The sequence below is a fragment of the Staurois parvus genome, unplaced genomic scaffold (genome assembly GCF_062004578.1).
Source record: "Staurois parvus isolate SC_StPar_1 unplaced genomic scaffold, SC_StPar_1.0 ptg001283l, whole genome shotgun sequence".
NCBI lineage: Eukaryota > Metazoa > Chordata > Amphibia > Anura > Ranidae > Staurois > Staurois parvus.
The window spans coordinates 113,090-132,404 of record NW_028319079.1 but is presented as its reverse complement, the minus strand read 5'-3'; positions in this window follow the sequence as shown (position 1 = coordinate 132,404).

Sequence of the window (19,315 nt, the reverse complement as noted above, 5' to 3'; positions counted from 1 at the left end):
ATATAAAAAAAAACACAAATATTTAAATGCAATCTTGTGTTGAATAAAAGTGATAAATCTGTGTCAAACAGTCCACATAAACATCCTCTGAATATTGCTGTTATTCCACCATAAACCAGTGAACCTATGTATTCCTCCACATACAAGTGCAATTTGCCATCACCTGTCTCCATTGACTCTTACCTCCTCAACATGACCCACCTTGCGGTAAAAGTCAAAAAGCGGCTTCCCAAATAGTGGATTTAATAAGGTATCGCAGAACCTCCCTGGGTTCTCTATTCACCATCCAATGTAAAATTATTATTATTATACAGTATTTATAAAGCGCCAATAGTTCGCTCAGCGCTGTACATTACAAAGGGGGACAGAACATGTGACAGAACAATACCAATACAATGCAAAACATGAGGGGATCGAGGGCCCTGCTCTTTTGAGCTTACAATCTAGGAGGGAGGGGATGGTGGCACAGGAGGAGATAGCTGTGGGGGATGGAGTGGTAGGAAGAGTGGAGGAGGTCGGCAAGTTAGCAGGGGGTGGGGTAGGCTTCCCTGAAGAGATGGGTTTTCAGGGTGCGCCTAAAGGAGAGGAGAGTAGGTGATAATCTGATGGGTTGGGGCAGGGAGTTCCAGAGGATGGGTGACACCCTGGAGAAGTCCTGGAGGCGGGCATGGGAGGAGGAGACCAGGGAACTAGAGAGAAGGAGGTCTTGTGAGGAGCGGAGTGTGCGTGTTGGGTGGTACTTGGATATTAGGTCAGTGATGTAGTTCGGGGTAGTATGGTGGACAGCTTTGTACGTCAGTGTTAGGATTTTGAATTTGATCCGTTGCGCAATTGGAAGCCAGTGGAGGGATTGGCAGAGGGGGGTGGCGGAAACGGAGCGGTTGTAAAATGCCAACTATTCAAGTTTGTATTATAAAAAGTTAAAATATTATTCGCAAAAAAGTGCACTCTGTAATCCAGTGCAGGCTTTCTTAACCAGGGTGCCTTCTGGGTTCTTCAGGGGTGCCTTGACAAAATGCTTAAAACTTGCCCAAAAATTGTGGGAAGTTGATCAAGCTTGCCTTTTGTTACACAAAAGCCATAGTTTTTCATTGTGCAACATTACAACCTTGGGCACCATGTGGGCCAGCCACCAGCATCCTAACAACTGCTGATATCATCGGTTGATAAGGAGGACATCTGGCACCCGCACAGCATCTTTATTTGATCCCCCACCCCCCTCTATCAGCACTGGGGTTAGCTGTATGGAGGAGAAAATGAGGTAGAACAAATGCAGGAATACTAGTCAGTACCAGTGTGCAAAAGTGTATTTGCTTTGGAAGAATACATTATTTCTAATGTTGGGTGCCCTACGTGTGTTGATGCTGCTGCAATATGTAAAACTATTAGGGGTGTCTCGAAAATTGTGCATAATTTTAACAAGAAAAAGGTTGAGAAACTCTGACCAGTGCACTGAATTTTAAGCATTTTTAACCACTTGCCTCCAGAGGATTTACCCCCCCCCCACCCATCCTGACCAAGCCATTTTTGGCGATACGGCACTGCATTAGTTTAACTGACAATTGCGCAGTCATGCAACGCTGCACCCAAATAAAATTTATGTCCTTTTTTTTCCCCACAAATAGAAATTTCTGTTGGTATTTGATCACCTGTGCGGTTTTTATTTTTTGAGCTATCAACAAAAAAAGACCAACAATTTTGAAAAACAAAAACAATATTTGACTTTTTGCTATAAAACATGTCCAGTAAAAAAAATTTTAAAAATGAAATTTTGTCATAAATTTAGGCCAAAATGTATTCTGCTACATTTCTTTGCTAAAAAAATCCCAATACATATAAAATAATTGGTTTACATGAAAGGTATAGCGTCTACAAATGGCGGAATATATACTGGAATTTTTTTTTCTTAAATTAATACTAGCAATGGCGGCGATCAGTGACTTTTCGAGGGACTGCGGTGGGCATTCTGACACTGGGGGGGACTAACTGCCACTGCCATTATGTGCTGTGTGTGTTTTACTATGTAAGCATGCTGCTTTGTAATGCTCTGCTATGCACAGAAATACACCGCAGAATGTTTTTGCTGGCAGGACAGAGACCTGTGTTGTTTACACACAGGTTTCTCCCCTGTCATTGTTTCTTGGGGATCGCCAAGTGCCAGTGGGGAATCTCCGGCTGGGACCCGGTGATCGATATCTGTAGCAGCAATGGCCGCGCGCCGCCTAACCTGGAAATGCGAATCACATATATCACGAATCACGTATATATACACGTGATTTTGCACAGGCCTGTCACCCTATTTCTGCTATAGGGCGGCGGGGGAAGTGGTTAAACAACAAGCAGTGTCTTTAACCCCTTGACGCCGACGGCACACAAATATGCGGCCTCACGAAACTGGGCTTTTTTCCGTGGGGCCGCATATTTGCGTACCTGTCTTTGTGCTGGGAGCGCGCCGCACGGTGCGGTCCCAGCACAGAGACCGCGGTGTCACTGAGAGCCCCGGGTCCCATTCTAACATTTGGGACCTGGGACTCCCAATTCCGGGTCACGTGATCGCTGTGATAGCCTCTGATTGGCTATCACAGTGATCAGTCACTGTGCAGCTCGGCCCCCTTGTTTTTTTCTCTCTATGAATGGAGAAGAGAGATACATTGTATCTCTCTTACTCCTGACATAGAGAGATAAAAAAAGTTTGTAAAAAAAAAAAAGAATAAAAAAGATAAATAAATAACTATTAAAAAATAAAAGAAAAAATAAAGAAAAATACCTAGCTCAAGGTTTGATCTAGTTCAGTGCCAGGGTTACTGTTTGGGTCAAGGTCAGGGTCAAATGTCAGGATTTAAAAAAAAAATTGGTATCAGTGTCAGTTAGCGTTAATGTCAGTGTGTTTTAGGTAAAAAAAAAAAAAGAAAAAAAGAAAATGCGTACTATTGTTTCTAGGCTGTACTACGGGTACAAACAACAAATAACATACACGTATATGGTATCGACGCGATCGTCAAGAGCTGGAGAATTTATTTTGGGTTGTTCTATGGAGGTAGGTTATGGTTGTAACAAGAAACACAGCTAAATAAAAAAAAATATTTTTTTTTTACTATTTTGGGCCAGTTTTTCTTTGATAATTAAAAAAAAATTAGGAGCTATTCCTTACCATTTACCACCAAATGAAAGCCCAATTTGTCCTGAAAAAAAACAAGGTATAATCCACCTGGATGTACAAAGTAGCGGTGATAATATGTACGGTTTTACTAACACGTGTCAACATTGCAGAATTGTGCTTAGGCATTTAGATTTGTTTTACCCTTAGGCGTGAAGGGGTTAAGTTTGGACATCTAGGAGAGATATGGTAGAATGGCGATTCTCAACCTTCTGGGTGCGCTGTCAGCACGCCGGGAAGGTTGAGAATCACCATTTTACTATATCTCTTCTAGACTACTCCTTTTGTAGTAGTGCATTGCACTCTGTTTGATGCTCTGGGATGGGGGGTCAGCAAGCCCAGACTCCAATCTACCAGTCACCTGGCCACAATCTACTGGTAGATTGTTGACCCCGTTTTAGGAGATCCTGGGGCACAACAGAGGTACTATGAAGATTTTACTTAACCTCTGTAGTCTGTGAATAATGCCAACTAATAACAGATGTGAAGGTGAAATCAGGCTTGTTACTGATGATTAATCAATCTTGGTGATCACTTGTGAAGACTTGGCGGTGATAACTGGTCCGCTGCAGATGACATATTAATTCACAAGCTTTTGTGGCTCTTTTTTAAAAGTGTCCATTCGTTCCGGTAAGAGTCCTTTTAGCCTATGGTGGTGGTACACTTTAGTGTTGGAAGCTTTTGGACAAACGAGGACTTTTTATATTCCTCATGGATTTGAACACTACTAAGACTCTCTGCATTACTTCTTTTTTCAGTTTTATAGAACAACATGTTTTTATGATTTTTCACTTGTCACAAAGAAGCGCTGCAATATAAATGTATTTATAAATACATTTTTCTTACACGGGTTAGTCAGAATAGAAGTTAGAAGGAGGAAAGGTGCATTTTAAGGATTAATAAGGTTTAGCTTGGAATTCTACTTCAGTATATTGGAGCTTACCAGTCCATAGATGTGGTGGCTGCATTGGTTTTCTTTTTCGTTTTTTTTCTTATTTTCATGTGGTGAACCTGCCAGTAACACAAATTATATTGCCAAAAGTATTGGGGTGCCTGCCTTTATACACACATGGACTTTAATGGAATCCCAGTCTTAGTCCGTAGGGTTCAGTATTGAGTTGGCCCCGCCCTTTGCAGCTATAACAGCTTCAACTCTTCTGGGAAGGCCGTCCACAAGGTTTAGGAGGGAGTCTATGGGAAGGTTTGACCATTCTTCCAGAAGCGCATTTGTGAGGTCAGGCCTGACTTGCAGTCTCCACTCTAAGTTCCTCCACCCCAAACTGACTCATCCATGTCTTTATGGAGCTTACTTTGTGCACTGGTTCGCAGTTGGAACAAGAAGGGGCCATCCCCAAACTGTTCTCACAAAGTTGGGAGCATGAAATTTGCGTCTTGGTATGCTGATGCCTTAGGAGTTCCTTTCATTGGAACTAAGGAGAAAAGCCCAACCCCTGAAAAACAACCAGAGAAGCATGATTGTTCACTCCAGAGAACACGTCCCCACTGCTCTAGAGTACAGTGGTGGCATGCTTTACACCACAGCATCCGACGCTTTGCATTGCACTTTGTGATGTAAGGCTTGGGTGCAGCTGCTCGGCCATGGAAACCCATTCCATGAAGCTCTCTATGCACTGTTGTTGTGCTCATCTGAAGGCCACATGAAGTTTGGAGGTCTTTAGCTATTGACTCTGCAGACACCTCTGCGCACTGTGCGCTTCAGCATGCACTGACACCGCTTTGTCATTTTTATATGGCCTACCACTTGGTGGCTGAGTTGCTGTTGTTCCCAGTTGCTTCCACTTTGTTATAATCCCACTAACAGTTGACCGTGGAATATTTAGTAGCCAGGAAATTTCATGGATGGACTTGTTGCACAGGTGACAACCTATCACAGTACCACAGCTTAATTCACTGAGGTCCTGAGAGCGACCCATTCTTTCACAAATGTTTGTAGAAGCAGTCTGCATGCCTAGGGGCTTAATTTTATACACCTGTGACCATGGAGGTGATTGGAACACCGGAATCCAATGATTTGGAGGGCTGGCCCAATACTTTTGGCAATATAGTGTGTATATATATTACATACATACATAGTATCTCACAGAAGTGAGTACATCCCTCACATTTTTGTAAATATTTTATTATATCTTTGCTACAATGTAAAGTAGTGAAAATGGATCATGGATGGGTGTTCCAACATGACAATGACCCGAAACACATGGCAAAGGCAACAAAGGAGTGGCCTGTTCTGAGTGGAACCTGTCCTGTTAAACCGCTGTATGGTCTTGGACACCGTGCTGCAGCTCAGTTTCAGGGTCTTGGCAATTTTGTTATAGCCTAGGTCAGTGATGGCGAACCTTTTTGAGCCCGAGTGCCCAAACTGCAACCCAAAACCAACTTATTTCTTTCAAAGTGCCAACACTGCAATGAAACCTGAATATCGAGCTTTTGGTTTAGAAAAAACAACTCGTAGAGTAGTGCAAACTAATTAACAGTACAGGGATGACCAGAGACTGCGGACACAGTACAGGGATGACCAGAGACTGCGGACACAGTACAGGGATGACCAGAGACTGCGGACAGTACAGGGATGACCAGAGACTGCGGACAGTACAGGGATGACCAGAGACTGCGGACACAGTACAGGGATGACCAGAGACTGCGGACACAGTACAGGGATGACCAGAGACTGCGGACACAGTACAGGGATGACCAGAGACTGCGGACACAGTACAGGAGATGACCAGAGACTGCGGACACAGTACAGGAGATGACCAGAGACTGCGGACACAGTACAGGGATGACCAGAGACTGCGGACACAGTACAGGGATGACCAGAGACTGCGGACACAGTACAGGGATGACCAGAGACTGCGGACACAGTACAGGAGATGACCAGAGACTGCGGACAGTACAGGGATGACCAGAGACTGCAGACAGTACAGGGATGACCAGAGACTGCTGTTGTGGGCTTTTGAATTATGTCTCAAAAACATGATTTATCAAGACATAATCCTATATAACATCAAGTCAGCATAGCCGGATGTTAAGGGGTTAATTTGTCTTGGTTGGAAAGTCAATGACCATCTAGCTAGAGAAATGTAATGGGTGAAGGGATTGTTTTTCTTTCCTCCTAGAGACAATACTATTTTGAAGTTCTACAGGTGATCAAACACCATTATTCAGACTTCAATAAGCAGGTAAACATATACACGAGGAATCTTCACGAGGAAATCGGTATATGTTAACAGTTACATGTTTATTCACCAAGTATGTCGAATGTATACCAGCACCAAATAACAGCTCCGAGACATGTGCTGCATTGCTAATAAATCATGTATTTTCACGTTTTGGTTTACCTCAGAGGATAGAGTCTGATAGAGGATCGCACTTCACTAGCGAAGTGATGGCCAAATTGTGGAAAATTTTGGGGGTTAAAAGGAAATTGCATATCGCCTATCGGCCAGCCTCTAGTGGTGGTGTAGAACGATACAATCAGACCATCGTTAATGTCCTTAAGAAATTTGTTAAGGAAACAGGCAAAGATTGGGATGTCAAACTGCCACTGGTCCTGATGGCGTTGAGGGCTACTCCGAATACAGTTACAAAAATGTCATCTTTTGAACTGATGACAGGTAGACGGATGGTACTGCCCCAGCACTTATTGTATCGCACTACAGATCAAAATTTGATCAATGCTACCACCACACACCAGTACATAGAGGATTTACGTAAACATCTGCAATATGCTTTTGCCTTTGCCCAGCGAAATTTGGAAAGAGCTGCAACTAGTGCTAAGACATACTATGATCTCAAAACCTCCAAGAAGGAATATGAGATTGGTGACAAGGTCTATCTATACAACTTTGCAAGAGACCAGATCAAGGAACGGAAATTCCTTCCATCTTGGAAAGGTCCGTTCTCTATCATTGATAAAATCTCTCCGGTCGCATATAAATTGCAGGTTACCCGGTATGGTGAAATCAGTGATAGATGGGTGCACATCAACCAATTACGTGCTTGCCATCCAAAGTCTCAATTGCAGTTGTTGGAAGACTAACCCACCAGTTCCTATCTGGAGATATTGAGATCATTATTAAATTTCCTTTAAACATATAATTCATCTTTTGCCTTACAGGATCCAGTAATATAATTTTATGTATATCCCATACTTAAACTGTTCATTTTAATAATTTAGAAAGGAAGGCCCAGACTATGACCAGACCGGCGATCGGAGGTGTCAATGACCGGACCCTAGAAGGAAGCTATAATGTCCTGTGGGAAAGACCAGACGCCAGAGATCGATCCGGAGACGATAACCTGATGTCCCAGGCCACCAAGGGCCAGTCCAGAGGAAAAGACCCGCCTAGGAGACCGTCTAAGAGACCTGTCGTGCGGAGGACCCATGGACCCCAAGGTGGATGTGCCAGGCCAGGCCGGCCTCATCACAAGACCAGGATCGTCATCGGAAGTGTCCATCTAAAGACGCCGAGTCAAGTTGAGGACCAACCAGCATCACCGCTGCCATTTTATTATAAAAAAAAAAAAAAAAAAATTTTTATTTTTTTTTATTTCATTCACTTCACCGGAGAAGACGAACAATCACTCTAGCCAAAAGCCCCACTCATGTTTTGCGACACAGACACCCCTATACACGTGCCTGTACCCCAAACAAAGGGGGATTTGTTGTGGGCTTTTGAATTATGTCTCAAAAACATGATTTATCAAGACATAATCCTATATAACATCAAGTCAGCATAGCCGGATGTTAAGGGGTTAATTTGTCTTGGTTGGAAAGTCAATGACCATCTAGCTAGAGAAATGTAATGGGTGAAGGGATTGTTTTTCTTTCCTCCTAGAGACAATACTATTTTGAAGTTCTACAGGTGATCAAACACCATTATTCAGACTTCAATAAGCAGGTAAACATATACAAGGTCTGGACATGACAATAGAGGAACCAAACTGATTGTCTGAGAGCTTACCCAAACCTTGTAGAGTGTGATGAACTAACAGACCTCTGAAACTATTACCATATACTATTGTTCACCAAGGGTGAAAGCATTAACAATTGTTTACCATGAGCCCAATACAAGGGCCATGCAAATAGAGAGTTTTTTTTTTTCCCTACACAGAGAAAATGTTGATTCTGAAACAAAGGGGTGAAATTCAGGACATTTAAGTTTAAAAGTTCACTGTATATCATGACAAAAATATACTACAAAAACATATCATAAATAAGATGTTATAGATTTTAAACACCACTAAATACTCAGCAATGGGAACTATATATCACTAATTTGAGTATTGAGATGATGGGAAGTAAGATGTATTATAGACTAGCATTAGTTACATGTCTTATCAGGAAACAAACAGGATGGTACTTCAAGGAGGAATAACCGAATATACACCTATATTCCATGGTCCCTATTTAGAATAATATAGGTATCACTGCTATATCTGGATAGAGCCGTATATTTTATTCCTGAAATTACCTGAAGATTCCACCCAAGGTATGAGTCATCTCAAATACTCACATTGTTCTGTGATACATGACCGCCACCTGGCGGGCAGGTGAGAAATAGCTTATGTACACACATTTCTCAACTAGCCAATCAGGAAGCCTGGTGGGAAGGTATCTTAGAACAATGGACTAGTGGATATAAAAGCCCATGTGCTTTAAGGAAAAGAGATCCCTCATAAAAACCTCATGGAAAGACCTGACATCTGAAGAAGATCTGCTGAATAACTACTCTTCCATCTTTTCAAACTTCCTAAAACTTTAAACCTCTAATCTTATAACTCCCTACATTCTCCCCTACTGAGAATCTTTTACTTGCCCTATATATCAGTCTAAAGGCGTTCCACTGCCAGCTAAATCCACGGGAGAGTTGCCTAGTCTGAATTCCGGGTGTGGTGAGATATTTATTTGATTTTTGTATTAATTATTTTCTCTGTTGTGTGGAATCATAAAATTACCTCAGTGTATCATACAATATTGAGTAGTTAGATATATGTAGAAAGATACTGTGTTACTGTTAAAAAATTGTTTATTGCCATATTATAAATTTTTTTCATATTTCATAATTTATTGAATATTAATAACCAGAGTATCATATTATCAAGGGATTCCTTCTTACAATCCTATGGCCACGGCTTGTAAGAATATAACCTTTGAGATATTCGAAATTATTAATTATTAATAAATTTAATAAATATCAGATCATTTAAAATTTGTGATTGATGTAATTAGTTAGAGACCTTATTAGTGTGTCTTACATTGGTAGGATATATTTTTGATTGTGTGTACCAATATTCATTTATCACCAGTCTTTTGCGTTTTGTGTTAATATATATATAATTTTTGTACATAAATAAATTTTTATATTTATCTATTATAAGGCAAATTTTGTGTGTATGGTACGAAATCATATTGGCTAAAAGAATTCAAGGTATAATAATAAGTGGTGATCAAATTATCAAAGTGTCCAAATTATTGGTTTATTAAATATTTGCCGTATTTTAACGGCTGGAGGCACTGTAATATTTCATCTAAGGGAAAGGGACACGCCCTTTATAAATAATATATATCCTTACATAAACCACCACAACATAAATTTGGAGGCGCTGCTGAGAGTCATAGAAATCGTACCATAACACAAAACGCACTGGTGATTGTATATTTGTACACTTTATCAAACATATATTTTGTATCAAAATGGCATCCAGTAATCACGGATCCACCTCTTCCAAGCATAACGAGGAAAATATGGCGGCTCAAGGCATTGAGCAGGAAGTTATGAAGCCAGCTCGGAAAGCTGCCGGTGCTTGGCAGAAGTATGTTGAAAATGAAGTAATAGATTATCTCCGCAAGAGATTAAGTTTGGGGAATAGCAATAAGGAATTTGTGGATGAAGAGAAAAAGCAGGCTATTAGCACTTTTGAGGACCTGTTCAACCAAAAGGGCCAGGTTGTTGGGTTTTTAATAGCATTTGCTGGAGCAGAAAGTGATAGAAGCCGTGACAGACTTCTCCTAGAAGCTTGGCCCATGTTATGGTTCATGACCGCTGGAGCTGCCCAGCAGACCATGACCCTAAGGGAAGAGTTGTCAGAGGCCCGCCTCTTGTTAGAAAGCAAAAATCAGGACATTGAGTCTTTGAAAGGGAAGCTTGGTCATGCCGGTGTTCGTTTAGACGAATCCGAGAAACATTATGATAGATTGGTCGGAGACTTTCGAAGTGCTCAAGACCTATATGAAAGAAACTTTCAGGAATTAAAACAACTTCAAAAGAAGTATCAGGACTTAAAAGATGAGGTGGAGTACTTCAGATCAGAGAGGTTATCTCCTGTCAAAAGTAAAGTTCACCCAGGGGATAAGCATGACCAGTCAGAACTTACCTTGATAAAATCTGAGCAGAAAACTCTGGAGGAGCAGATTATAAGGTTGACGGCCCAAATAAATTCTGGGGTCCAAAGACGGACCAACCCAGTCAAGCCAGAGGCTGATGAGCGGAGATACCCGCATCACAGCGAAGTATCTGATAGTGAGTCAGGGTCAGAATATAGGTCACCTCCTAGGCTTTCAAGATATACTCCAGAGCGCTCTGAAGAAAAATATGAGGTTTCATATAGGCAGGAAGGGAAATCCCAGGGGTCATTCAGGAGATATGACACCCCAAAGGTCATTAAGTTCCTGAGGGACACTGTTCCTATGTTTTCTAAGAAAGGGTCCCTTGAGATCACCGAACACATGAAAACATATGAACAGACGTTAGAGATTCTGGGCATTAGAGATGACCACACCAAAATAGAATTGCTGCCATGGGTGTTTGAAGAGAAATACCGGCAATTCTTTGAGACCTTGAGGGCCTATTCCAATCAGTCCTGGAGAGAGGTTAAACATAAGTGCCACATGGAATTTGGGCCTTATAAAACTGTAACCTCTGCCAAGGCTGCGGCCTACAATTTAAAGTGTGGTCCTCACCAAAGCCCTGCAGAATTTCTGGCTGTCCTCAGAAATGCCTATTTCCTGGCTGAAAAGGATCCCAATCCTAACCAGCCAGAATTCAAGACACTATTCTATGAAGCATTACCTGCTTACATAAAATTGGGACTTGCAAAGGATTACAGAAAGGGATGCTCTCTTGATTGGTTGGTGAGAGAGAGTGACTATTTATTCTCGATCCAACAGTCCAGTGAGGGCGGGATAAAAAGAGAACCTAAAAATAGCCCCAAGATAGTAGCAACCACTACCGTCTCCCCTCCAAATCCAAATTTGCAGGCAGAGAAGAAATCATATGCGGAAGTAGTCCGTGGGGGTAAAACCAATGGTTCCCCTAGATTTGTACCTCAAACCCAGCAAGTGAAGGAGGTCCATAACTTTGCACCCCAAAACCAGTGGGTAAGAAAGGATAGACAAAAGCCAGGGAACTACGGTAGTGGAAGTGAGAATAATAAAAAGTATGGTAAGGGTCAGTACAGTGATGAGAATCAAAGGAGGCAATGGTATCCTCAGAGGTTCTATTATCCTCGCCAAAACCAACATGGGAATTTTTATGGGAACCCCAATTTCAACAGGCCCCATAATTACAATAAGAATCCCAATTTTAATAAAAATTCCGACTTCCAAAGATTTCCTCCACGCCAAGAACACCCTCAGGCTCAAAGGGGGGATACAGTACCCCAGGCTCCCTTTAATAACAGGGAGACCCCAAAACCTCAGAGAGAACAATGGCGTCGGGACCAGAGCAGTAGTTCTGACTCTGAGTCTCATTACCAGTCTCGTCCAAAATACAAGCGCAAGTATAGGAAAAGGGAGAATCAACAGAATGACTCCTCTGAGCGTATTGGACAAATAGAGGCACAGGTCAGCAAAATGGCTGAACAAATGGACAGGCTTGTCACTCAATTTCCATCCAATCCTTTTTTAGGAGCAGCTCCTGTGACCAACCAAGGGTCACAGAATTAACAGGCAACCAAGCCTTAAACCAACAGGGGAGGACACTGAGTCAAATGACAGGAGATGTGTGCCCCGTCCCTGACACGCCTACTAATGGAGAAGCTAGTTCTCAGGCAAAGGGGGACCAGTTGTTGGTTATTGATGATTCTCCTGTTTTTCAGTGTCCATCTATTGCCCCTAATATAGTCGCGGCATCGGAAGTCGTCGGGATTGACAAGCCAGACGGAGCACCAACTTCTAGTTGTGCTTCTGTCTTGAGACAGTCCAAGAATCCCACCAGGGAGGATAAGGGTGATGTTTCCACCACATGCGGTGAGATAAGAGCTAGTCATAGGTTATTGAAGGGCCCACAGATCTTCAACCACACTAATTTCATGTGTGAGCTGACTGAATCTGATGGGAGATATTATGCCACAGTACAGGTGCAGGATGCCAGTGATCTTTCGATTGTCGGTTTAATAGACACTGGATCCCAAGCAACCATCATGTCACAGGAACATTTTGACAAAGTGGCGAATGTCATGCCCACCAAGCCGAGACTTAAAAGCTTTGACAGCTCATTGATTGGTGTAGGTGGAGACCCTTTACAAGTCACGGGTACCGCCTGGCTTAAACTGAAACTGGGTAATAAGGAACTGAGACACCCCATCATCATTGCCAGCATCTCCCGGCACCACATGATAATTGGAATGGACTTCCTAAAAAGGCTGAACACCATAGTTGACTGTGTGAACCAAGTACTGTGGTCACAGGTAAATACCCCGATTAAATATGGGAAACTTAAAATTCCCCATTCCCGACAACACTGCCACCTGGTGGAAGAAAGGCCTGGATCATTAGAAATCCATTTCAGGAACAGCCAACTTCCTGATGTAACGGTTATCAAACCTGATGACTGTAACCCTATCAGAAGAGATGAGGAACACATTTTTAGAATTCCCCAAGATAAAATAAAAGATATCTCCCTCCAAGATGACATCCTTACGATATCTTTTCATCAGGAGGATAAACCAAGAAAAGGGGGAGATCATACCCAATTCTTGACAGGTATTGAAAGGGTTAACAGCGACTTGTTTATCCCCATCCGGATAAATGGTCTTAATAGGTCAAAATATGCCAAACTAGATTTGAGACAGGAACACAGCTTTGTAAGCCATGGGCTGATAAAACACCTGACCGAAATGGAAATGATCCGTTTCTCCACACCTCAGCGTCATTGGATTTCAGACTCCCTTGATGACTCTGATGATCACAATTCAATGGCTAGGTGTCTCTTAAACGTCACTGTAGGAAACAAAACAGCCACCCATGTGTTCCTAGTCTTGGATAATCCCCAAACTAAAATTTATTTTGGCAACGATGTATTACATCGCTTTGCAATGCAAGTCGACCTAATTAATGACTGTTTATGGAGTCGACTAAAGGGGGACCCCGAAAAATACCAAAATCTGGACTTAGCTTTAAAATCCCAGCAACAGATGCCTTATGCTGTTGAAGTCCAGGTAGCCCAAAAGATTACAATTCCTAAGGGCATAAATAATTTCATACTCCCCATCCAAGTTAAAAAGGGACATAGACTGAAGGGGTCAGATGCATTAGTATGCCTCTCCCATAAAATGCAGGGGGAGGGACTGAACATTACACACACGCCCCTAGTCAACACACATCAATCCCCGATGTACATTTACATCCATAATCTGTCCAATCAGGACATCGTCTTACCCAAAGAGACCCTTATTGGTCTAGCGGTAGAGACTGAATATTATACCTTTGGGGTCACTAACCAGGTGATTGGACTCATCCCCGATGAATATTTGTCAGAGGAAAAATTAATTGAACAAACATTCCATTCATTACCAGAGGGCACCTGTCGAATCGAAGAGACATCAATTGTCTTTGATCACCCAATCAAAGAACAAGAGTACCCCAAAGAACCTGGATGGCAGGAGGACACACACACACATCACATACCCAATGACCTCACCACAAAACTTGAAGAGGCATATGAGATAGGTCAGCCGGAAAGCTTTCCTGGATTCAAGGAGTTGGTGGAAGAGATGGTGGCCCTCGCCGACGCGTGTGCCAGTGATCTCGACCGACAATTGCTCCGAGAGCTTCTCCTTGAATTCCAAGAGATCTTTGCCAAGGATTCTTACGATTGTGGGACTACTGACCTACACATCGCTAGGATCCAAACAGATCCAGATGCCCCACCAGTATTCGTAAGACAGTATAGGTTACCATTAGCTTCCTATGAATCTCTAGCTGAGATTATCAGGAAGTTACATGAAAGGGGTATAATTAGGCCCATCCACAGCTCCTACAACCACCCGATCCTGGGTATTTTAAAACCCAATGGACAATGGCGTTTGTGCGCTGACCTCCGTCAGCTGAACAAGCGTGTGTACATGTCAGGATGGCCTGTCCCATACATAGACCAATGTCTCGCCCAGCTCCAAGGATCCCAGGTTTTTACAGCCTTGGATTGTGCACAGGGGTATTGGACCATAAAGGTGAGTGAGGAAGACCAATACAAACTGGCCTTTAGTTTTGGGAATCGACAATATTGTTGGGTGAGAATGCCTTTCGGATTCATAAATTCCGGACATGAATTTGCTGTGTTCATGCACAAGGCCATGCCAGACGCCTTCGAAAGGGGGACGTTGGCATATGTGGACGATATCCTGATCAAAAGTACTGATATGGCCAAACACATTACAGAACTTCGGCATGTCCTGGGCCAATTAAAAGCAGCAGGAGTAAAACTGTCCTTACAAAAAGCCCAGTGGTGTCGCACGAAGGTAAACTTCCTAGGCCATGAAGTTACTGCTGAAGGTTTGAACCCACAAAAGAAGAAGGTTGAGGCGGTTCTGAACTGTAAAGTCCCTACTAACCTTAAAGAATTGAGATCATTCCTAGGTATGGTGAACTACTCGCGTAAGTTTATTGATAATTACGCCGAGATAAGCAAGCCGTTGCTTCACCTACTGAAGAAGGATGTCGAATGGTCGTGGGGTAAGAAACAGGAGGACGCCATGAAGGAATTAAAGGAACGTCTCACACAAGCTCCGTGTCTCGGATATCCCGAAGGGGGTAAAAATTTCTATCTAGAGACAGGGTTTACGCAGGTAAGTATGAGTTCTGTTCTTTACCAGAAACGTGATGATGTCAGTAAGGTGATTGCCTATGCCAGTAAAACTTTGTCCCCAGTTGAAGTAAAGTTCAGTGACTGTGAAAAAGCTCTATTGTCCACCGTGTGGGCATTACAGAATTTCCGCAGTTACATTCAGGGAGAGAGAATCATTGTTGAAACGGCACACCAGCCTTTACAGTATTTAAAGAGTGAACGTATCAAGGGAGGAAATGTGTCTAATAGCCGCATCACTGCTTGGACTTTGTCTTTGCAAGGGTGGCCTCTTGAAATTCGGTACAAACAGAACAAGGAAAGTCCAGTAGCCCAGGGCCTAGCCGAGCTCCATGATTGTTCCGCAACTACACCTGCTATGGAGGGCCCGGACACTGACTTTCTGGAAGAACAACTGTTCTCTCCCTACAAGGTTTACGATGAAGAATACTGTAAACAGCTGCCGTGTGTATATGTGGATGGTTGTGCTTTTCATCACAAGGATGGGGAACAGCTCCAACTAGTGGCAGGTATTGGAATCGCTTGGACCCAAGGTGTCACCCCAATTTCTGTGGGATACAAACTTGGACCAAAAAGCAGTCAGGTTGCTGAACTTACTGCAATCCTTAGAGCAGTTGAGATGGCTATAGAGTTCAACATCAGAGAGTGTGCCATCATAACCGATTCCAATTATGTCAGGAATAGCTTTGTGGAGTATTTCCCTAGGTGGAAGCGAAACAACATGAGCAAGAGTAATCACAAACCCGTGAAACATGGTAAGCTCTTTTGTTACATCGATGAACTGGTAAGGTCCAATGATCTCACCCTGCACTTCAAGAAGACCAAAGGCCACTCCAAGGTTCTAGGTGCCGAGAAAGAAGGGAATGATCTGGCCGATTCTCTAGCCAAGGAAGGGGCAATCACCGGTGAACTGTTAGACATTGATCAATTTTTAGGTACCGTACAGGTTGAAGCTGTCACCAGGCAACAGGCCAGAACAGCTGGTGATCCGAATGCAATACAGTGGAGTCACGATTCTCCTAGTGAGGATTTAATTACTGCCCAAAAAGAAGACCCAATAATTGGCTTGTTTTATAGTCATATAGAAGATCCCAACCAAAATCCCATAAATAAGGAAGTATGTAGTGGGAAGGAGGATTTACGTATCTTAATGAAATCCAAATCCCAATTCTCTTTATACCAGGGATTGTTGATACGAACCTCAAAGGGTGGCGTACAACAATGGGTCGTCCCACTTAAATTTAGAGGTTTGATGCTACAGCATGCCCATGATGCTCCCACTTCCGGTCATCGTGGAGAGAAGATCACGTATGAGATCCTGCGGGATTATGCCTACTGGCCTCATATGTTACGTGATGTGAAGGAATACTGCCAAGGTTGCCTAATATGTCCCCAATTTCAACCTACCAAGCCAACTCACAGAGCACCTCTCCAGAAGAGGGGGATATGTATGCCTTGGTCAGACCTTCAAATGGATTTTATTGGGCCCGTAACAAAATCTTCACGAGGAAATCGGTATATGTTAACAGTTACATGTTTATTCACCAAGTATGTCGAATGTATACCAGCACCAAATAACAGCTCCGAGACATGTGCTGCATTGCTAATAAATCATGTATTTTCACGTTTTGGTTTACCTCAGAGGATAGAGTCTGATAGAGGATCGCACTTCACTAGCGAAGTGATGGCCAAATTGTGGAAAATTTTGGGGGTTAAAAGGAAATTGCATATCGCCTATCGGCCAGCCTCTAGTGGTGGTGTAGAACGATACAATCAGACCATCGTTAATGTCCTTAAGAAATTTGTTAAGGAAACAGGCAAAGATTGGGATGTCAAACTGCCACTGGTCCTGATGGCGTTGAGGGCTACTCCGAATACAGTTACAAAAATGTCATCTTTTGAACTGATGACAGGTAGACGGATGGTACTGCCCCAGCACTTATTGTATCGCACTACAGATCAAAATTTGATCAATGCTACCACCACACACCAGTACATAGAGGATTTACGTAAACATCTGCAATATGCTTTTGCCTTTGCCCAGCGAAATTTGGAAAGAGCTGCAACTAGTGCTAAGACATACTATGATCTCAAAACCTCCAAGAAGGAATATGAGATTGGTGACAAGGTCTATCTATACAACTTTGCAAGAGACCAGATCAAGGAACGGAAATTCCTTCCATCTTGGAAAGGTCCGTTCTCTATCATTGATAAAATCTCTCCGGTCGCATATAAATTGCAGGTTACCCGGTATGGTGAAATCAGTGATAGATGGGTGCACATCAACCAATTACGTGCTTGCCATCCAAAGTCTCAATTGCAGTTGTTGGAAGACTAACCCACCAGTTCCTATCTGGAGATATTGAGATCATTATTAAATTTCCTTTAAACATATAATTCATCTTTTGCCTTACAGGATCCAGTAATATAATTTTATGTATATCCCATACTTAAACTGTTCATTTTAATAATTTAGAAAGGAAGGCCCAGACTATGACCAGACCGGCGATCGGAGGTGTCAATGACCGGACCCTAGAAGGAAGCTATAATGTCCTGTGGGAAAGACCAGACGCCAGAGATCGATCCGGAGACGATAACCTGATGTCCCAGGCCACCAAGGGCCAGTCCAGAGGAAAAGACCCGCCTAGGAGACCGTCTAAGAGACCTGTCGTGCGGAGGACCCATGGACCCCAAGGTGGATGTGCCAGGCCAGGCCGGCCTCATCACAAGACCAGGATCGTCATCGGAAGTGTCCATCTAAAGACGCCGAGTCAAGTTGAGGACCAACCAGCATCACCGCTGCCATTTTATTATAAAAAAAAAAAAAAAAAATTTTTATTTTTTTTTATTTCATTCACTTCACCGGAGAAGACGAACAATCACTCTAGCCAAAAGCCCCACTCATGTTTTGCGACACAGACACCCCTATACACGTGCCTGTACCCCAAACAAAGGGGGATTTGTTGTGGGCTTTTGAATTATGTCTCAAAAACATGATTTATCAAGACATAATCCTATATAACATCAAGTCAGCATAGCCGGATGTTAAGGGGTTAATTTGTCTTGGTTGGAAAGTCAATGACCATCTAGCTAGAGAAATGTAATGGGTGAAGGGATTGTTTTTCTTTCCTCCTAGAGACAATACTATTTTGAAGTTCTACAGGTGATCAAACACCATTATTCAGACTTCAATAAGCAGGTAAACATATACAAGGTCTGGACATGACAATAGAGGAACCAAACTGATTGTCTGAGAGCTTACCCAAACCTTGTAGAGTGTGATGAACTAACAGACCTCTGAAACTATTACCATATACTATTGTTCACCAAGGGTGAAAGCATTAACAATTGTTTACCATGAGCCCAATACAAGGGCCATGCAAATAGAGAGTTTTTTTTTTTCCCTACACAGAGAAAATGTTGATTCTGAAACAAAGGGGTGAAATTCAGGACATTTAAGTTTAAAAGTTCACTGTATATCATGACAAAAATATACTACAAAAACATATCATAAATAAGATGTTATAGATTTTAAACACCACTAAATACTCAGCAATGGGAACTATATATCACTAATTTGAGTATTGAGATGATGGGAAGTAAGATGTATTATAGACTAGCATTAGTTACATGTCTTATCAGGAAACAAACAGGATGGTACTTCAAGGAGGAATAACCGAATATACACCTATATTCCATGGTCCCTATTTAGAATAATATAGGTATCACTGCTATATCTGGATAGAGCCGTATATTTTATTCCTGAAATTACCTGAAGATTCCACCCAAGGTATGAGTCATCTCAAATACTCACATTGTTCTGTGATACATGACCGCCACCTGGCGGGCAGGTGAGAAATAGCTTATGTACACACATTTCTCAACTAGCCAATCAGGAAGCCTGGTGGGAAGGTATCTTAGAACAATGGACTAGTGGATATAAAAGCCCATGTGCTTTAAGGAAAAGAGATCCCTCATAAAAACCTCATGGAAAGACCTGACATCTGAAGAAGATCTGCTGAATAACTACTCTTCCATCTTTTCAAACTTCCTA